The following is an 18,967-nucleotide window of genomic DNA, read 5'->3' on the forward strand; positions in this document are numbered from 1 at the left end:
ATCCCTATGGAAATCTATAAAACCTACTCTGAGATATTGCTCCCCAAGCTCTTAAATGTATTCCTTACTGCTAGGAAACACAATGCCCTACCACCTTCCATGTCTAGAGCCCACATTGTATTAATTCTAAAACCAGGCAAAGACCCCGTAGACCCGGCCTCATATAGACCGATATCCCTATTGCAGACAGACATCAAAATATTGGCAAAGATTTTGGCTATCAGGTTGAATAAGGCTGTTGCCTCAATTATACACTCTGATCAGGCGGGATTTATGCCCAACAAATCAACAGCAATAAACTTTAGGAGACTATATCTTAACTTGCAGTCCCCACCGGATAATAAAGGTAAGAGGGCATTGTTGTCTCTTGACGCAATGAAAGCCTTTGACAGTGTGGAATGGCCATACCTGTGGGAGGTAATGAGGAGATTTGGTTTTGGAGAGATATATGTCTCTTGGGTGCGTTTATTATATCATTGCCCTCAGGCAATAATTAGAGAGGCGGGTAGAATGTCACTGCCTTTTGCTCTGGGGCGGGGTACGCGGCAGGGGTGCCCTTTGTCCCCCCTGCTGTTTGCTCTAGCCATAGAGCCGTTGGCAATACGGATCAGAGACTGCGGAGAGATCACCGGCTTCTGCTATGGTGACAGACAGGAGAAGGTGATGCTCTATGCGGATGATACTATGATTCTTTTGGGTGATACTGATCACTCCCTAAAAAACACAATGGAAACAGTGGTTCGCTTTGGGGATTTTTCAGGCCTTAAAATAAACTGGTCCAAGTCTGCCCTAATGCCAATAGATGATGCAAGACTATTAAATGAAGAGAAAGTTGGGGGAATCCCTGTGTCCGCTTCCTTCAGATACTTGGGGATACATGTTTCTCCTAAGATTAGGCAATATAGTCAGTTGAATATTTCCCCACTACTGGCTCGTTTTCGTCTACGAGTTAAAGCCTGGAATGCTTTGAGTATGTCGGTTGCAGGCAAAGTGAATCTAATTAAAATGATTCTAATGCCTCAACTGCTATACATACTACATAATTCACCGGTGGTTATCCCACTTAAGATATTTAGAATAATTAATGCCATTTTTCGTGAATTGATCTGGAAGAACCGCCCACCAAGGATAAAACTAGAAAACTTACAACGCCCTAAAGATGAGGGTGGACTTGCATTGCCAAACCCATGGCTTTATTACTTGTCTTCGCAAATGCAACATTTAATAGGCACCATGGCCGTGGAAGGAGAATCTACGGCCAGGGTCCCTAGCGCTTCAGAATATATAATGCTACACACGATAGGGGGTAAATCCATCCCCACGGCTTTAGAGGCTGCGGCCTTTAGCAAGCCTCAGAAATGTTTCCCCACTTATGATCTCATACAAAAAATATGGAACAAAACTAAATACATTCAGGAGGCGACAGGTATTATCGAGTATAGTCCTATATGGGGAAATGAATCCTACCCAGAACTCGCTAAATTGCAACATGCGGAAAGATGGAAGAGGTTTGGCATTCTTTACCTAAAACAAATCATAAATGAGGGCAAACTGCGTTCATTTGACAATTTAAGGGACTTATATAGTCTTCCGTCCTCCATGCTTTTTTATTATATGCAACTTAGACACGCATTTGAAGCACAGTCAAAAACCTCTGATTGGCATATTAGCTCGAACCCTTTGGTCGATTTGCTTAAGGGGGCGGAGACCTCTAAAGGATTCATTTCCCAGAGTTATAGCACCCTGCTCCACAAGTACCTTCTAAAGCATCCTCTGACAGTAAAGGGGAAATGGGAGTTGGATGTTGGACCCTTAGATGAGGATCAATGGGAGGAGGTCTTGCAGTCAGTTTCCATATGTTCATTGAATGTAACGCAAAGACTAACGCAATTATATACACTTCTGAGAGCGTATTATACACCCCATAGGTTACACAATATGGGACTTCTTTCCACCCCAACCTGTACTAGATGTAAGAGAGATCACGGAGATTTAATACATATGCTATGGAGATGTCCCAGACTGCATGTGTACTGGAAGGGGGTGGTGGACACGCTGGGCGCAGTGTTTGGGGTCTCAATTCCGTTGGACCCTAGGCACTGCGTTTTGAATGTGCTAGATGAACTAGAATGGGAACACCACGTCAGGGAAGCTTTATCTAGAGCCCTTTTTGTAGCCCGTAAGCTAATCATGGTACACTGGAAATCTGAAACACCTCCCTCAGTTAAGGAATGGATTACCGCACTAGGACATACATTGAGAATGGAGAAGATTATATACCAACACAGGGGATGTTCAAAAAAATTTGAAAAACTATGGGAACCGTGGCTGGGCACTCCTGGGTTAGCTCCGGAGGACCTGGTCATGGATAGATTACTGCGCTTTAATAACGGCTGAAGGCATGGTGCACCCCGCATTAGCCCTGATTGGAGCTCTGAGCTCGGGATGGTTACAGATAGAGGGTTGGAACTTCCATGAGTAGGAGACAGTGATAGCAATTCCTATCTTATTTTCTAACAGTGGGATGTACTTTATACTTTTGTATGAGTCTGATTCTTCTATGGTATTATGCCTGACTAGGCTACTATGTACAATTTAATTGTGGATTTCTTGGACTGTATGTACTTGTTTTTCAATAAAAACTTTATCTTGGATGTTGTAGTGCTAGTTCCACTGTGTTTGCACACCAGATTTGGGGTCCCTAGCACCAAGTGGCCCCGAGATATGGGGCCTCAAAGTCAGGTCGCAAAATGTCATTCTCTGCTGCAGTTTACCATCATATTTCTGTGTTTTCTGGTCCAAAAAATAGGGTTCCTTTAAAAACACTTATAAACGCAAACGCGGCTAAACGCCGGTACCGCGGTACCGGTTTAGCTGAGTTTGGCGTCCGAAACGTGGAAAACTTTTGCGTCTGAACCCATTTTTTTGCTTCTGGAAAAACGAGGTTAAACACAACTGCCTAAAAATGCCAAAAAACGAGACTCTTTACATGGACACATAGGATAACATTGAATGAGTTCAGGGGCAGTTGAAAAAAGTGTCCAACTGCCTCTGAACGCGTGTTTAACAGCGTCTCATGTGCATGAGGCCTTAAACGAAGCTTGTAAATATCTCAATAGCTCATTTTTTTCTGGCTGCTCATCTCCTCCTCCTCTGAGTGTAGCTTTAGATTGGAGGAGGAGAGCGGTAACATGACCATCTATGTAACGTCAAAGGAGAGCAGTCATGTGACCAGGTCAGTAGAAAAAACTGAGCTATTGAGATATATGGAAGCTTGTTTTTTTTTTCTAAACTGTAAAGTATGCTAGCTGTACTGTCCCAGGAGACTGGGGGTCTCCTGGGAGTGCAGGGAGGGGGCTGTGTACTGGATGGGGGGCTGTGTACTGGGGAGGGGGGCTGTGTACTGGATGGGGGTCTGTGTACTGGATGGGGGGGGGGCTGTGTTCTGGATTGGGCTGGGGGCTGTGTACTGAATGGGGGCTGTGTACTGTGCAGGGGGAGGGGGATTGTGTATGTACTGTAAAGGGGGCTGTGAAAACATGTTTTCCTTTAAACTTCTCTCTTAAAATTGGGGTGCGTATTATACGCCGATAAATACGGTATTATACCCTCTGTATATATAAAAGAAGTCTTGCCTTTAGTTTTACTTTAAATGCATTCGGAGGAAAACATTCACACATTTATTCCTAGTCGTGCAGAATTCATAAACATGACTTCTCTTAGACAATGTAATTTGAATTATGTTAAATCTTTAGAGGCACTGCAGACTTCCTTCACTAAACTAGTTTTATTGGCGATGAAACAAAGCACTTAAATCGCATTATAAAAAACTTTCTTGCTCCCTGTTGAAATGTCTATGCATTTCTTTACTGGCTATAAATATTTGTTAAACCGTTAAATGGTATATTGTAAAACCATAACCTGTAATGTCATTTATACCTTGAAATGGAACATGTGATAACCAGTCAGCGACCATAAAACGCAGAGAAGATTCTTTGCAGATTGCCATATATGTCTATTAAATGCTGCGTATTATGTCCTAACATTTCACAGCTATTACTGCTGTTGGCTGGAAGTGCCTTAGTTTGTCTACTTTCAAATCTAAAGTGGAAAGCCCGTAATGTTCAAGGCTTGGTCATACCACCTGGCATCCTGGCTGGGCAGCCCCAGGTTCCTCGCTATCTTATTGAATGTGGAAAATGTAATTATTGTAATACAGGATTTTCATAGTGCCAACGGTTTGTGCAAAGCTTTACAAAATTCATGACCGTTTCTATCCAAAGAATATTTACAGTTTTTTTCTGAAATGGGGAAGGGTTGGATTTTTTGTTCCGTTTTTACTGATGTCTTGGACTCTACTTGCAATAAATTGTAGCATACTTTTCACCTAAGCTGCTGTTCTTATTGGCATATGGGAATACTTTTTATATACCTGAGGACAAACCATGCTCATTGCCCTTACCATGGCAGCACTTTCTAAGGCCCCTTTTCATACGGGCGGTTTCTTCAAGCCTGTCTGTCAGTTTTTCAGGCGGACCTGTTCGAAAGTGGCATGTAAGTCTAAGGGGGGGCCATTGCTCCAAGTTCATTCAGGTGTAAAAAAAAAAAAAAAAAAGGGTCTGTGTCCTTTTCCATTTTTTTGGACTTGACGGATCGGAGGTAATTGGCTGTACATAGCCTCAAGCCCATTTACATCCAGCCACCGATAGATCTAATTTGGGTCCAGAAAGCTCTGGAAGAAATAACATTGAATGTACAGTTTACTTCCATTGTGTTCAATCAAGCCCTGATGGAGGAATCGTTTGGACCCCCAAACGTGTTGATTATTCTTTAGACTGTCCACCTGACTTTTGCTGCAATAAAGTTGAATCTGGACCTCTTAGCAGTGGTGTGGAGCTTCAATTTCCTTTTTTGTTAGAATCCACTCATCAAGGCATTTTGATATTTGCAAAATTTCTCACAGGGCCCAGTCTACTGCCTGTATCAGGGCTGAGGACTTTTAAAGGGGAGTGCTGTGATGTTTTCAGGTAGCTATGTACAGCATCCTGCTGGCACCTTCCAGTCTGCAGTGCATGACATCACTGGGTCTAAAATAAGGCATGTCATGAAAAAAGAGAGGTTTTATTTAAAAATGTTGTTATGTTGATGAGGTGGAAAGGAGGATACAGGGAAGGCAAAAAAATTTGCAGAATAAATGTCAGCTTTAAGGCTTTACATATAGAATTGCATTTATTTTCTACTTGAATTTTCAGATTTAAATTTCACACATTCAGGACCGAGCCTCTTTCTGAGATTTGTTGTTTACAAGTTAAAATAATTTTTTTTGGTAGAAAATTACTTGGAACCCCCAAACATATATTTGTTTTTTTTTTCCTAACACCCTAGAAAATAAAATGGCGGTCGTTGCAATACTTTGTCACACCGTATTTGCACAGCGGTCTTACAAGTGCACTTCTTTTGGAAAAAATACACTGTTTTTAATTGAAAAATAAGACAACAGTAAAGTTAGCCCATTTTTTTTTTCATATTGTAAAAGATGATGTTATGCCGGGTAAATTGATACCCAACATGTCACGCTTCAAAATTGTGCTCGCTCAGGTAATAACTACAAGCTTTTACCCTTAAAAATCTCCATAGGCAACGTTTAAAAAATTCTACAGGTTGCATGTTTTGAGTTACAGAGGAGGTCTAGAGCTAGGATTATTGCTCTCGCTCTAACAAACGCAGTGATACCTCACATGTGTGGTTTGAACACCGTTTTCATATGCGGGCACTACTCAATTATGCGTTTTGCTTCTGCACACGAGCTCGGCGGGACAGGGCACGTTTAATACATTTTTCAATTTTTTTTTCTTTATTTTACGTTCTATTTTTTACACTGTTCTTCACAAAGAAGAAACCAGCACTAGCAGGGGATGAGGATTTGCGGATGAAACCTCGAGAAAGGTGCGCCTGCAACATACTCTTCCATGGCCTTATCCTTCAAGACCGACAAACGGTAAACCCGGCCATAAGGGGGGTAAGGCACCAGGTTGAAGGTCAGTTGCACAATCATACGACTCGTGTGGAGGCAAACTACTGGCTTGAACTTTGTCAAAGACATCACTAAAATCGCGGTACTCCTCCGGCAACTGCTCATCCAATCTGGAAAAAATATTACCAACAAGTGGATTGACTGCATCTTCTGAATTCCTGGCCTTCGCTTACTGTCAGAAACCATGAATTAGACCGAGACAGAAGTACAGTTAAATCACACTTGTTTAATAATAAAAGTAGATAGAACAAACGTAATCAAAACATAGCCAAAGTTCGGTAACCGGAACAAACAGCCAGACAAGCCAGAAAGTTAGAAAGCCAGAAATCAGCGTAGTGGAACAGCAAGCAGGATCTGGAGCCAGAAGGAATGTCAGCCAAGCAAGTCTTTAACAGGAACGCAGGAGATGTGTGTCTCTGTGATGTTGACCAAGGCAAAGGCAGAGATCATCTAGGCTGGACGGCTTAAGTAGGCAGGACTGACAAGCAGGATATCATCAACAGGTGAGTCACTGTGGAGAGATAGGGGCTGGCAATTAGCCGACAGCTGAGCGGCCAGCTCAGAGAAGGAAGGGCTGAGCCCAGCCCTGACAGACAGGCATCTTAAATATGAGATCTGGGGTCAAAAAGACCTCAGATCTCATATTTACACAAAAAAAAAAAAAAAATGTAATTTGAATTTTTTTTTTTTACTTTTTTAAAGTCCCTTTTAAGAACTATGGGCGGAAGTGACGTTTTGACGATGCTTCCGCCCTGCAATGGTATGGAGCTGGCTGGGGGCCATCTTCCCCTCACTCGGCTCCATGCCACTCCGGGAGAAGGATCCGATCGCCTCAGCTGTTGTCGACGGCTCCAGTAACCGACGGAGGGCACCGGAACGCGGCGGGAGGGGAGCCCTGTCCCGCCACTGATAAAAGTGATCTGGCGGTGAATCCGCCGCAGAGACCACTTTTATCTGAAACCGGACCGCTCACTGAAGAAGAGGATGCCGGGGTTATGGCAGCTAGCTGCTGCCATGACAACGATATTCCTCTTCAAATTACCAACGTATATAATGGTGAGCAGGTGCAGAAGTGGTTAAATAGTTATTCCATTTATGGATATTTTATATATAGTACTATTGACCCAGTTTGGACCAATGTAACTATGTATATACCATACCTGACCAATGCTTCTGGAAGCTGGAAATCACTAATGTGGACTCAGCTACTTCAGTTGCTTCTGGGTCCTGCGTGGAGCAGCTGCCCTGCCGCACCGTGAACACAGGAGGTCAACCTATCAGCATGAGAGCTATTCTGAGAATGCTTTGCATTTTCTGAATGAATGCAAGTAGCTCTCTGGATCTTCTAGAGAGGCAGGACGGTGACATCACGATCTCTACTTTGTCCAATAAGAGACCACTTTGCATGCTTTCAGAAAATGGAAAGAATTCTCTGATTGGTGCTCATGCTGAGCTGCCAACCTTCTGTGTTTTCCAATGTAGCAAGTTGGCCGCAAGGTGCGGGACCTGGAAACAAGTGTAGATCACTAGAGTAATGGGGTCTACTTCAGTGATATCCAGGGGCATCAGCCAGTTATAGTACATACATAGTTAGATATAACTATGTATAAAATATCCATACCTGGAATTTCTCTTTAAGTACGACCTCATTCCTTGCATAACCATAAACGACTCCTTTTGGCAAGGTGTAGTTGGCTTTTGATTGCTTGTGAAATCACTGGATGAATAAACCACTTTTGCTGTTTCCACTTTGAAGTGGAATTGAAGTTTGCTTGAAGTAATTTTGTTGAAAGACAAGCCTTTCTGATTACCGATGTAATTCGGTCTGCAGATATTTTAAGCTGCAACACGCATACTACTAAATGTCTGAGTGGAGGAACACACCACCCCTTCATAATGACTCCTATAGATTTTTATGTAGACAGAGGCTGTTATTGAGCGAGCACATCATCTACCCCTATATTAAATGTCTGTCAATAAAGATTTATAAAAACGAATGTAAAATATCAGTTAAAAGCGTTGTAAATGTTAAAAAAAGTTAAATTGACCAAATATTATAGTTTACCTTTAAACAGAACAAATTACTCAAGTGAATTTAAAATGAATTTAAAAGGGAAATTAGGAAATTTCTAACGGAAAGTACTTCACAACTCATACGATGATTCATACTTTCACATGATGATAATAAGGGTTGTGCATCGCTTAACACTACTCTACCTACAAATATAATTGCTTCTGTGTGGAATTCACAAGTCTCAATGTATGTTAAGTGCTGGATATTTTTATAAAATATATTTGTACTGACTTTTGTGGATAGAAGAACGTTTTCTTGAGGAGAAGTTGGGGCCAACAAATGGGTAATGGCTTATTAATCTGGAAATGTACACATGCTTAAGAAGCCAGCCATGGAAAGTCATGGTTTTCTGTAGATCCACTCCAGTATGTAAGACAGATTCCCGCAGCCTCTTCTCGCCTACGCTGCGCCAGTCACAGGTCCTCGGACATTATCAAGTTCAGTGCAAAGCCCAAAGCCCTCCATTGAAGGTAAGTACACAAAGGAACAGTCCACCACTGGAGCATAAGAGAGTAGAGGATAGCAAGTGTAGGGCAGGTTTTCTAATCCATTTCCACTCTGTCCAAAACTACAATAAAAGTTGTGCCTTTAGTTATAATTTAATATTATTTTTTACAACTCTCCTTAGGCCCCATGCACACTGGCCCTGATGTGTAAGGCTTTGGACTTGTACTTTAAATTGCAAATTACCATACGGTGCCCTTACCTTGACATTATGGCATTGGTCTTCTGCTGGAGTCCCTGTGAAATAATTGAACACTCCATACCCCACTTCCCACAATGAAGTTCTTTGCGTCTGGGCAACCTACCTCCAGGCCCAAGCACTGTCAGTTAGGGGGGCAGGGGTTCACATTGCCCTAATATGCCCTAATATATCCCCCTCTTTTTGTATGTAATAATGTTGAGTCCGGTGCATTTTTTATGCATTTATACTGCATTCCAGTACAGTCTAGTGTAGAAAAAAATGCAGCATGTTCTTTTTTTTTTTTTTTTTTTCTGGAACTCCCTAGAACTGACGGCACTGCATGTGGTGTGAACTGGCCCTCTATGTGCATTTTATAGGGCTAAGTTTTGGCTTTTTGGCATAATGTGAAGGACATGCAATCGCAGCTGTAGTGGTGATGGGATTGTAATAGGCCAAAGAGGCCATGAAATGATTTGAGTACAATCACAGTGCTTTGCAATATTACCCTATTGCTGGCTGTAAGCACTTGGTGGTACAGCTGATGGTATTTGGTAGTACAATTGATAACCCTCCCTTTGTTATGGTCCACATGTCCATGTTGGTGGTGCCTAGGGAAAGAGCCAATTCTGTTTTGTTGCATACTGTATGGTACTAGAACCTATAGTGAATCAGATAGTGCAAAGTGTAGTAACCCGACTTCACTGCAGTCAGCCCAGTGGAAAGCTGATTTCAGGTTAGTTGTTCTATGTGTCAGTTAATGAATGGGCCTGCTTATGATACGAAGAAGTGACAATTACTCCAGTATTGACAAAAATCTGTAGTTGCAAGAACTGCTGTATTACCTGGATACGCTCCATGCAAAAGCACTGAAGCAGAAAATCCATTTGCTGAAAGGATGTGGCAGATTGTTGTGATTTCCATAAAAATTACCTGTTAGAAGATACATATATTAATTTAAAAAACATTTATCTTTGTGAAAGCTGTGGTTTATGTTGAGGTTACGTGTAGCCGAAAGATGTATGCGGATAAATTAAAGTGAGATTCCCCAGGCAGACATTGATCTAGTGCCTTTATTGAGACTTTGTAGCACGTAATTGCCAAGTGCAATGTCTGCAGCACAGCCCCGGTTGTCTGCAGGTTATGCTCTTTTTTTAATTTTTTAATTTCAGCACATATTCGTCTTATATATGACTTACCCAAAGCGCTGAAGAGCACGCAAAGGTTGCACAACACAACTGGCCACATTTCTCAAACCATAAAATACAAAATTATTTGCTCCTTTCAAGTGTTGCAATCTTTCTAATATTTCTCTAGAACTGCCAGCATGCAAAGCACTGAGAATTGTTTATATCTAGAGGCATGCAGGCCATTAACATACTCTAGAGTTTTCTCATAAATACTTGTGTCATTGGCCTCACATCATTTGCAGATGCTCTACAAATACAGTGTTATGTGGGTATGTGGAGAGGGATTGTAAAATTCGAGCAAGAAGGAGGGGTTTTTAGTTTCTGTTTCTGTCTCTCATTTCCAGTCCCGCATACACATGATCAAATCTGAGAGACCATTTCCTTAAAGATGAACTTCACCACCCTCCCAGCACCTATATCATTTTTGCTGGGTTCTGCTGCATCTGTCCCCCGGCATCTCTGCTCGGTTCTCTCGGCTCCCTCTCTCTGCTCTCTCCCTCTTTCCTCACTGGACATAGAGGCAGCGGCAGGAGCCATTGGCTCCTGTTTCTGCCAATCACAGTCTGTGAGAAAAGAGTGGGGGGGGGGACCAAACTGCACTGTATATGTGTCCATGGACATACACAGCGCGACTTGGAATCAAGCCCCGCATAAGAGCACCCATAGCAGACAGCTTGCTATGGAAGCACTCGGCAGGGGGAAGGAGCCAGGAGTGTCAGCGGGTGACCCCAGAAGAGGAGACTCAGGGCTGCTCTGAGCAAAGCTGATACATTCTGCTGGAGAGCTTGTTATTTTGAAAAACAGACTTGCTGGCTGGATCACCAAATGAAACTAGAAGAAACATATTTTTTTTTTTTTTTTTGACACTAGTCGATGTCCTTATTCTCCAAGTATAATTCATACATATCTGCTACCCAGTGACGGCTGGTGTTTTATTGTTTTATTTTTTTTTTTGGGGGGGGCGCAAACAATGCACCCATATTCATTCACTATTGTCACACAACTGGGTAGGCTTGGGGCGCAGTACTCTGCACCCTGTGCCCACCCTTTTTTGAAGCCTATTAGAGCCTTGGGCTCTAATCACATGCTTCAGAAAAAGAAAAAACCCAATTTGAAATCCATGTGTCCCGCGCCCCGCATGTAGATTAAGGGGCCGGATGCATGGATTGGGGGGAGGGGGGGGGGCAGCAGCGCCCCTAATGGATAGTCTGCCACTGCTGCTTCCTTGAAATCTATTTTTCATGAAATAATTTCTTACTGTATTTTTCTGCCTTCTTGTTTAATCCTTTGGAAGGAGCCGTGTGCGTTAGTTGTGGTCAGGTGTGCTGCTCTATGCACACTACACATCCCATTGTCCACCTTGAGAATGAGCAATAGACTATGCTTATGTTCCTACATACAGTGGGACCAGGAATGTAGCCACCAACGGGAAGTTAGATCACAGTGGACCGCGTTCCTGTGCAATTCAGCATGTTGTTAGATGTGAACCGGCCCTAAGAATATATACTTGTATACATTTTGTCATATGCCAGAGCTTGGTATCCCTTTATATTTGCTCTGTGAGTGACTGTGGCATGTTATTGTACGATGCAATAGAAAAAAAAATGAATGCTTGATTGTGTTGGCAGTGTGATGTTGATGAGTTGGTAGAGGATGGGTAAAAGTTGCATTACCTGTGTGACTTAGTGCTGTTTTTCCCATTCCTTCCTTCCTCAGTATGGCTGGTTTCACACTGCTCCATTGCAAAAATACATATGCATTTTTGATACATTTCTGGTGTGTTTTCTGGTTGCCTGACATCAGCCTGCACCTATACAAAAGGAGATAAGACTCAAAAAACGCACCAAACAGCGGTTGCGCTGTTTGATGGGGAAGTACGTTTTTAATGCGGTTTTAAATTCGCACCAAAATGCAGCTTGCGGGACTTTCATAAATGCATCTGACCCGCAACTGACAGGTGTGAAGCGCTCCATAAGATTTACGGGTCATGCATTTTTCTTCTGGTTTTTGTAAGGCAAAAACTGAAGAAAAACTGATCAGCGTGAAAGCAGCCTACTGTCCTCCACATCCAATTTTTCAGAGGAGACTGCCTGAGGTGCAGCTAAACATTACATCCCATTTCTGCTTTCAGTCTGAGACTATTTCACTTATCTTTGTGAAAATTGGACGTGCCCCCTGCAATTTCCAGCTGGCCAGAAATGAGCTTTCTGACTGGAGTCTGCTGTATGCGCCATTTATTCCCATGTCCCGGCGTAATTTATCATGTGAGCAGCAGTGAAGGGCTAGTACTAGGACACAAGAAAACAAGTCATCGTTTACCATAATTTATTTATTTATTTCATAGCGCTAACAATTTCCACAGCGCTTTCCATACTGTAAATTCACATCAGTCCCTGCCCTCATGGAGCTTACAATCTAAAGTACCTATCTCGCATATATACTTACACTAGGGCCAAATTTAACAGGAGCTAATTAACCTACCGGCATGTCTTTGTGTGGGAGGAAATCGGCGTACCCTGAGGAAACATATGCAAGCACATTGAGAACAAGCTCCATGCAGATAGTAATAGATATTTGAGCCAAAGGGCCCCTTTTTCTGAGCCAAGGGGCCCAGTGCTGCAAGAAAGGAGTGCTAACCACAGTCTTTATGGTTAAAGTTGCCTTCCCCACATGCAAGGCACACTCACCAAAAAGCATGCGCTGACATACAATATGCAGCAATTACACTTTTCAGGAATAGATGGATTGGTATAAAGAAGATGACTGCTTCCTCTGTTAGGCATCTTCACCTCAAAGATCTTTAGGCCTCATGCACACGGGGCGTTTTTACAGCTGCTTTTAGCAGCGTCAGACTTTTTTTGCAGCTTAAAAACACCTCTCCATATTATTATGGCCTCATGGACACACATGCTTTTAGGAGCTGTAAGTGGGATAGGGGTTTTGAAGCTGCAAAAAACGCTCCGGCGTCTCTTCTGATTTCTTCTCCCTCCGGTGATGTCTTCCTCCTCTGGTTCTTCTCCCTCTTCCGCTGATTTCTTCTCCTCTCTGTGCTGTCTTCTGCCTCTGCCGGGTCTCCTCTCTCCGCTGTCTTCTCCCTCTGTTCTTCCCCCGATGTTGTCTCAACGCGCTCTCCCGGTGTAATGCTAGGGCTGCCGTGTGCTATTACTTATATTGACATGGGGCGGGGCCATCCGGTGACATCATCCGGAGGCCCCGGCCCCTTATGACGTCACCACCCCATCATGCACTGGGCGGTGACATCACACATCTTTTTCTGAGCCAAGGGGCCCAGTGCTGCAAGGCAGGGGTGCTAACCACAGTCTTTATAGTTAAAGCCACTGTCAGGCCAATATACCTCCCAGGTTTCAAAGACAGGTAGAGGGATCTTCTTTTTAGCACTGACATATAAATAGAAGACACCACTTTTGTTGGGTACAAAAATGTATTAAACATGAAATAAAAAAAAAAACGAATAAACTCCATCCAAAGAAAAGAATACCTGTCCTGCCTGGTCCTCTAATCAACATGGGGACAAGTTGCTTTGGGGTGGGCACAAAAAAATGGTGTGGGGGCTCCCCTTAAAATCCATACCAGACACCCACCCACCCCAGTTTGTTTTTTGTTTTTTTCATTTTGGCGAGGGGTCCCCCTTCAAGATCCTCAGCACACAAGCCAGCGCCCCAAGTCAGATCATCATGATCCGACTTCTGGTGCGACTTCTATTCAAATCAGTGAGCTCCCATAGGGAACAATTGATTTTGAATAGAGGCATGAGAAACGTGCTAAAAGCTAGCACGGCTAAATGCACATTAACGCCAATGCAAAAAGCTACTAAAAGCATGTTTTTACAGACTCTTTTTCCTGGCGTTGGTAGTGGCTTTGCAGCTCGTTTTTTCTAACGCCCCGTGTGCATGAGGCCTTAGGGGCTGCTTATTCCACCAAATGACAAAAGTAAGGTATCATAGTGTAGCACTTTTATTCATCTGAATGTAGCAGCATAAAAACGGTACACTAGCAATGATCAAAATCAACCAGTATAGCAATATATAAAAACGCTGCTCTTACTCATCCAAAACTCTATTCAAAATAAAAAAAAAAAAAAGTTTTGCCTCTAGTTCTACTTTAACCTACCAAAATTTGCCTTCTCCAGTTCCCCTGCCACCCTATTATGCTGGTAAGTACTACCCGTTATTCTGGGTATGAGGGAGCACCTCTTCCTCTGCGCTGACATAATGCAGTACTAGGTGCTTGGTAAGCTAATCACTTGGCCCGAACGATGTAGCATAAGAGTAGGGGGAGCACAGGCCTGTCCTCGGCAACCTGCAGCCTGAAATCAGATTGCATCCTTCATACAGGACATAGGCCATGTGCGCGATGCACAGATTACCTTTTATACTTATGTACATGGTGCGTGTTACTAATAATAAGGAAATGTCGAAGGAGCCCAACTCACATTTTCCATCTGAGCCCTGAGGAGTTTAGTTTCCCTTCTGTGATAGATAATCCTATTACAACCTTATTATTTTCCTTCCTATGGAAAGGCAAACTGAAACTCTGCGATCAAGCTGTATTCATCTTCCCTGGCCTAGACTATTTGGACTGTACTCTTTTATAATGGCAGGTTGTATGTATTATGCAATTGCAGAAGTACCTTTACTGAAAAGTAGCAATTATCTCCTGCAAGTATTAAAGAGGATCTTCACCCTAGAGAGAAAAAATACTGTAGCTGCTGACTTTTAATAAAAGGACACTTACCTGTCCAGGGATCCAGCGCTGTCCTCACTTGTCCTGTTCACCAATCTTCAGGTCCCTGGTGCAAGGCTGTTTACTGTGGGAAGCCAGCTGTGACTCTTTGTGGCTTCACAGCCGGCTTCTCACTGTGCATGCGCAAGCTATGCTGCATTTTGTGAATGGTCCCGCAGCTTTCTGGGATCTGTGACCTGTCCCAGAAGGCTGTGGGCAGAGAGGGTGGGCCGAACTTCTGCTCAGATAGCCTATGCCACATGTGTCAAACACAAGGCCCATGGGCTGAATCTAGCCTGCCAAGCCATTTCATGTGACCTCGTACCTCTCCTGCAGCTGCGGCACCCCCCCTTATCTCCGCCCTTACCATGTCTGAGCAGTTGGCAGCAGAGAGGTGGACAGAACTCCACCGCCAGATCCTGTGCTTCTCCGTGCAGCCATGAAGAGGCTTGACTTTCCCCCACCCCCATCTCAGAAGTCCTGCAGCAGAAAAAGAGGACAGAAATTCTCCTACAGATCCTGTGCTTCTCTATGCAGCGGCAGCATCCCTCATCTCCAGACTGATAACTCCAGCCCTTCTCTGGTCCTCCTCCAGACCCTGCACTTTCTGCTTCCCAGATCTGCCCCCAGCTTCTTCCCAACAGCAGCACAAGGTAAGGGGGTGCACTGTGATGAAAGGGAGGGTACATCTGATGTCAGTAGGGGGGGGTGCCTTGGACATCTAGTCTTACAGTTACAACAGGCCTTTTGAGGGCAACTATAATGCTGATGCAGCCCGCAATAAAATTGAGTTTGACACCCATGGCCTAGGCAATCCGAGCAGAAGCTGGAGCCGTTACCTGTCAAAACTAGAAGCTCTCTCCCCCCCAAAAAAATGTATAATGCCAAATGTGGTAGAGGAGAGGGGAAGGAGGCCATAAAGGGGAACTTCACCCTAAAGGAATTGTTGATAGGTGTTCCTGTTAAATGCAGCTTGCAGCTTTTTTAAAACTGAATTCATGCAGCTGTGTTCAATATAGCGTTCGACAATTAAATGTTGCATTTCACACCTTGATAGGACCTGTTGGTTCCAAAGGAATGCAGAGCGACATAAATAAGTATGATTTTGCCAACCCGCGTTTTAAAGTGCGTTCCAAATGCACATTGAACCCAAGTAAACAACACCCATCGACATGAGCCCTTAATATATTATATTGGCAGGTACTTAATCAGTAGTACATTTATTTAGGTAACTCCTTTCCAACAACTTGGCACATCCATGCGACGACGGGAAAAGTGGGCTTTATGGCACATCTGCCACACTTATATGCATCCATGGCAGCCTAGGGTTTTGTGTAAAGCGTATACTCTCTGCACGCTCCCAGCTCACTGGCCAAGCTATCTCTGACAGCTCTCATCCACAGTTTATCCAGAAGCTGGCAGGACACGGCTCTGATCATGTGAGCTCTGGCAGAGCAAATCACAAAGGTCACACAATAGAGAAAGCCCCCTCCCCATAGTTACAATGTGCAGTCTGAATGATCTCAAGGGGAAGGGAAGAGACAGAAATGCTTTGATGGCATTCTCCCAAATGATGCCTCCCTGGCAGACGTTGGGAGATTCAGGAGTTTATTTGTGCAGTTTTGCAAAGTTACTGATATGCTTGCATTGGTAATCCCATGTTTAATGGAAACCTGTTGTAAGAGAAACATGTAAAATGCTGCTGTTCCAGTTCAATAACGTGGACACTGGGCGTTTATCCCTGGTGCTTTAGGCTTCAGTGTTTAGGTGTCGGAAGAGGGTACAGGTGCATTGTGCCACCCCGCTGCCGGCACCCTGTCATACTATAAGAGGCTGCCCGCTGCTGCCCCTTCATGGGACTAGACAGTGCACCTAGGGGTATCTACATTTAGGGCAGTATGCACCCAGGAACCACCCAGGAACCAATGTCTAGAAGGCAGACTGCTTGTTTTCCATGTATTCATCCCTGGAGGCATACTGCCTTAAATGTAGGTTTCGCTAGGTGCACCATCCAGCCACAGCATCTTTCAACCTCTTATAGAGCTGGACAGACTGTCAGCATTAGAGGTGAATGTTGTACCTGTGCCCGCACCTAAACGTCGGAGTCTCATGCATTGGGCCTTGGATCACATTGAAGCCAGGAATCTGTATGATGGCCACACAACTAGCATTTAACAAAATGAGGCCAGGTGATCATAGAACATGAACCCGGCTTAGAGCCGAGTGTGTCAACTGGGATTTTCTCTGCTTGATCAAACCTCTATTTCTAACATGAGGTTTCCTTTCAATCTTTCAATGGAGAGGATGTGTGTGGGGAAGGAAAGGATGAGGGGGGGGGGTCAAAAAGAAAATGAGATTTCTGCTCGTGATTCGAACTGTTAGGACAATCCAGAATACGGTCCCCTCTACACTGGCATCTGGTGTCTCTTCTCAATCAAACAGTAATTGGGACGATGGCTTGATATATGCTTGTCTTTCATCTTTGGAGAGCACAACTTGTCCTGCCTTTGATCCTAAATTAAAGGATAATGATTTTGCCATTTCCCCACGTACCTTTTTTTTTATTTTTTTTGGACTGTAGCCTGTTATGATGGAATAATGAGCAGCCTGCATATTGTATGAATGTACTAATGGTGGTTATATACAGTCTGATAAATGCCAAAGATGCAACTAGTTTAAGCATTGCTTGTGATCCTCAGGCAGTGTAGGGGTTAACAAATAACATATAAAAAGCGATCAGAAATGCACATTATTGCATAATGATTTTCTGTTGGGGGGGCAAATTCAGATGTATGGCTTTTGGCAGTGCAGTAACACGTGTCATGATTCCATTCAGAGGTGTCAATGGGCCTTAAAGTGGAACTTCACTCTCCCAGTCATCATTATTTTTTAATCCCTATGCTGCTAGCATTAGTAAATAGATAAGAAAGTATATTATATTTACTTGTTTTAAACTTTTTTTTTTTTTTACATTTTTTTCAGTTACTTCTTTTTTTTGCCTAGGCAAATGATGTCATACATCCCAGGAGTTTTCAGGAGGGAAGGAGGGATTTGTTCAGCTAAGCGCACTCTCCTGCATGCATGCTTGAGCTAAGGGCAGATGGATTCCAGGAAGTAAATGCTACATTATTCATTTGCCCTTACTCAACATGGCTACGGCCAGAAATGCTAGGGGCTAAGTGATTTCTCAACAAAATAAAGCATGGAGACATAGATGGATGGGGAAAAGGGGAAAGTATGAATATATGGAAAAAAAAAAAAAAAAAAAATATATATATATATATATATATATATATAAAATATAATTTAATTTTGCACTTTATTATTCACATTGTGGAAATTATCATTGTATTGTGTTACTATTATTGCTATACATGTTGAATTATTAGTCTTCCATAATTTAGTTGAGCACGGTCACTTTAGTGTTATTGTTTACAGGATTTTTCGCATTTTTACTGAGTTAGCACAACATACTTTTCCTTTTTCAGTTTTATTTGTGTGTGAACACTTTGCATGTTGGCAGCTACTCCATTCATTCTTGAGTTAGTACCGGTTTGCGCATTTTCTCTTTTCTCTTATAGATGGATGGGTTTGATATGAATATTAAAAATAATTTAAATAGTGTTTTTGGTTAATGGTGCTCAGATGCACTTAAGATCTGCTTTAAAGGACCAGTTAGCATCCCTACACCATTAATTGTTGCGCACTGCCACGCAATGTGTATTGGCAGCTCCTGTACAGTACGGCACTGCACATTGATGCATGCTTCGCTCACCACAACACAGTAGTCTGAAGGGACCCTTAAAGTGTAGTTAAATCCAAAACATTTTTTTTCTTTAGTCTTGGATAGAGTGGTGAGGGGCAAATGTGCAGTGCGTTAAGGCAGCGCAACCCGTTCATTTTGAATAGGCCGCCAATGTACTTCAAATTGGACCGGTTCTTTTTTCTTTTTTTTTTGGAAAGTAGAGTATATTACCATAGATTGTGGTACACTGTAATGTGGGTGTTTTGCTTTAGTGCTAATGTCCATATGTAATACAGTTACAAATAAATGTGCAAGAGCCAGGAAAGCACTACACAAATATGTGGTCAGTGAGACTACTCAATTTCACCCGTTGTCATCCAAGCTTCAATTGAACCCTAGTGGTTCAATGCCGACGGCATGACACCAGTGATCATTTTAGATATCTGTAAGAGTGGTATACTTCCCACTGACAACCACTGTAAGAGGGGCAAGCTTCCCT

The 18,967-nt window shown here is 43.0% G+C and overlaps 1 protein-coding gene across 1 annotated transcript in view; it reads left to right on the forward strand.

Moving 5' to 3' along the window:
• PLCL2 (phospholipase C like 2) overlaps nt 1-18,967 on the forward strand; it is a 272,326-nt gene that overhangs the window by 39,125 nt on the left and 214,234 nt on the right. The window lies entirely within an intron of this gene.

The sequence above is a fragment of the Aquarana catesbeiana genome, linkage group LG05 (genome assembly GCF_042186555.1).
Source record: "Aquarana catesbeiana isolate 2022-GZ linkage group LG05, ASM4218655v1, whole genome shotgun sequence".
NCBI lineage: Eukaryota > Metazoa > Chordata > Amphibia > Anura > Ranidae > Aquarana > Aquarana catesbeiana.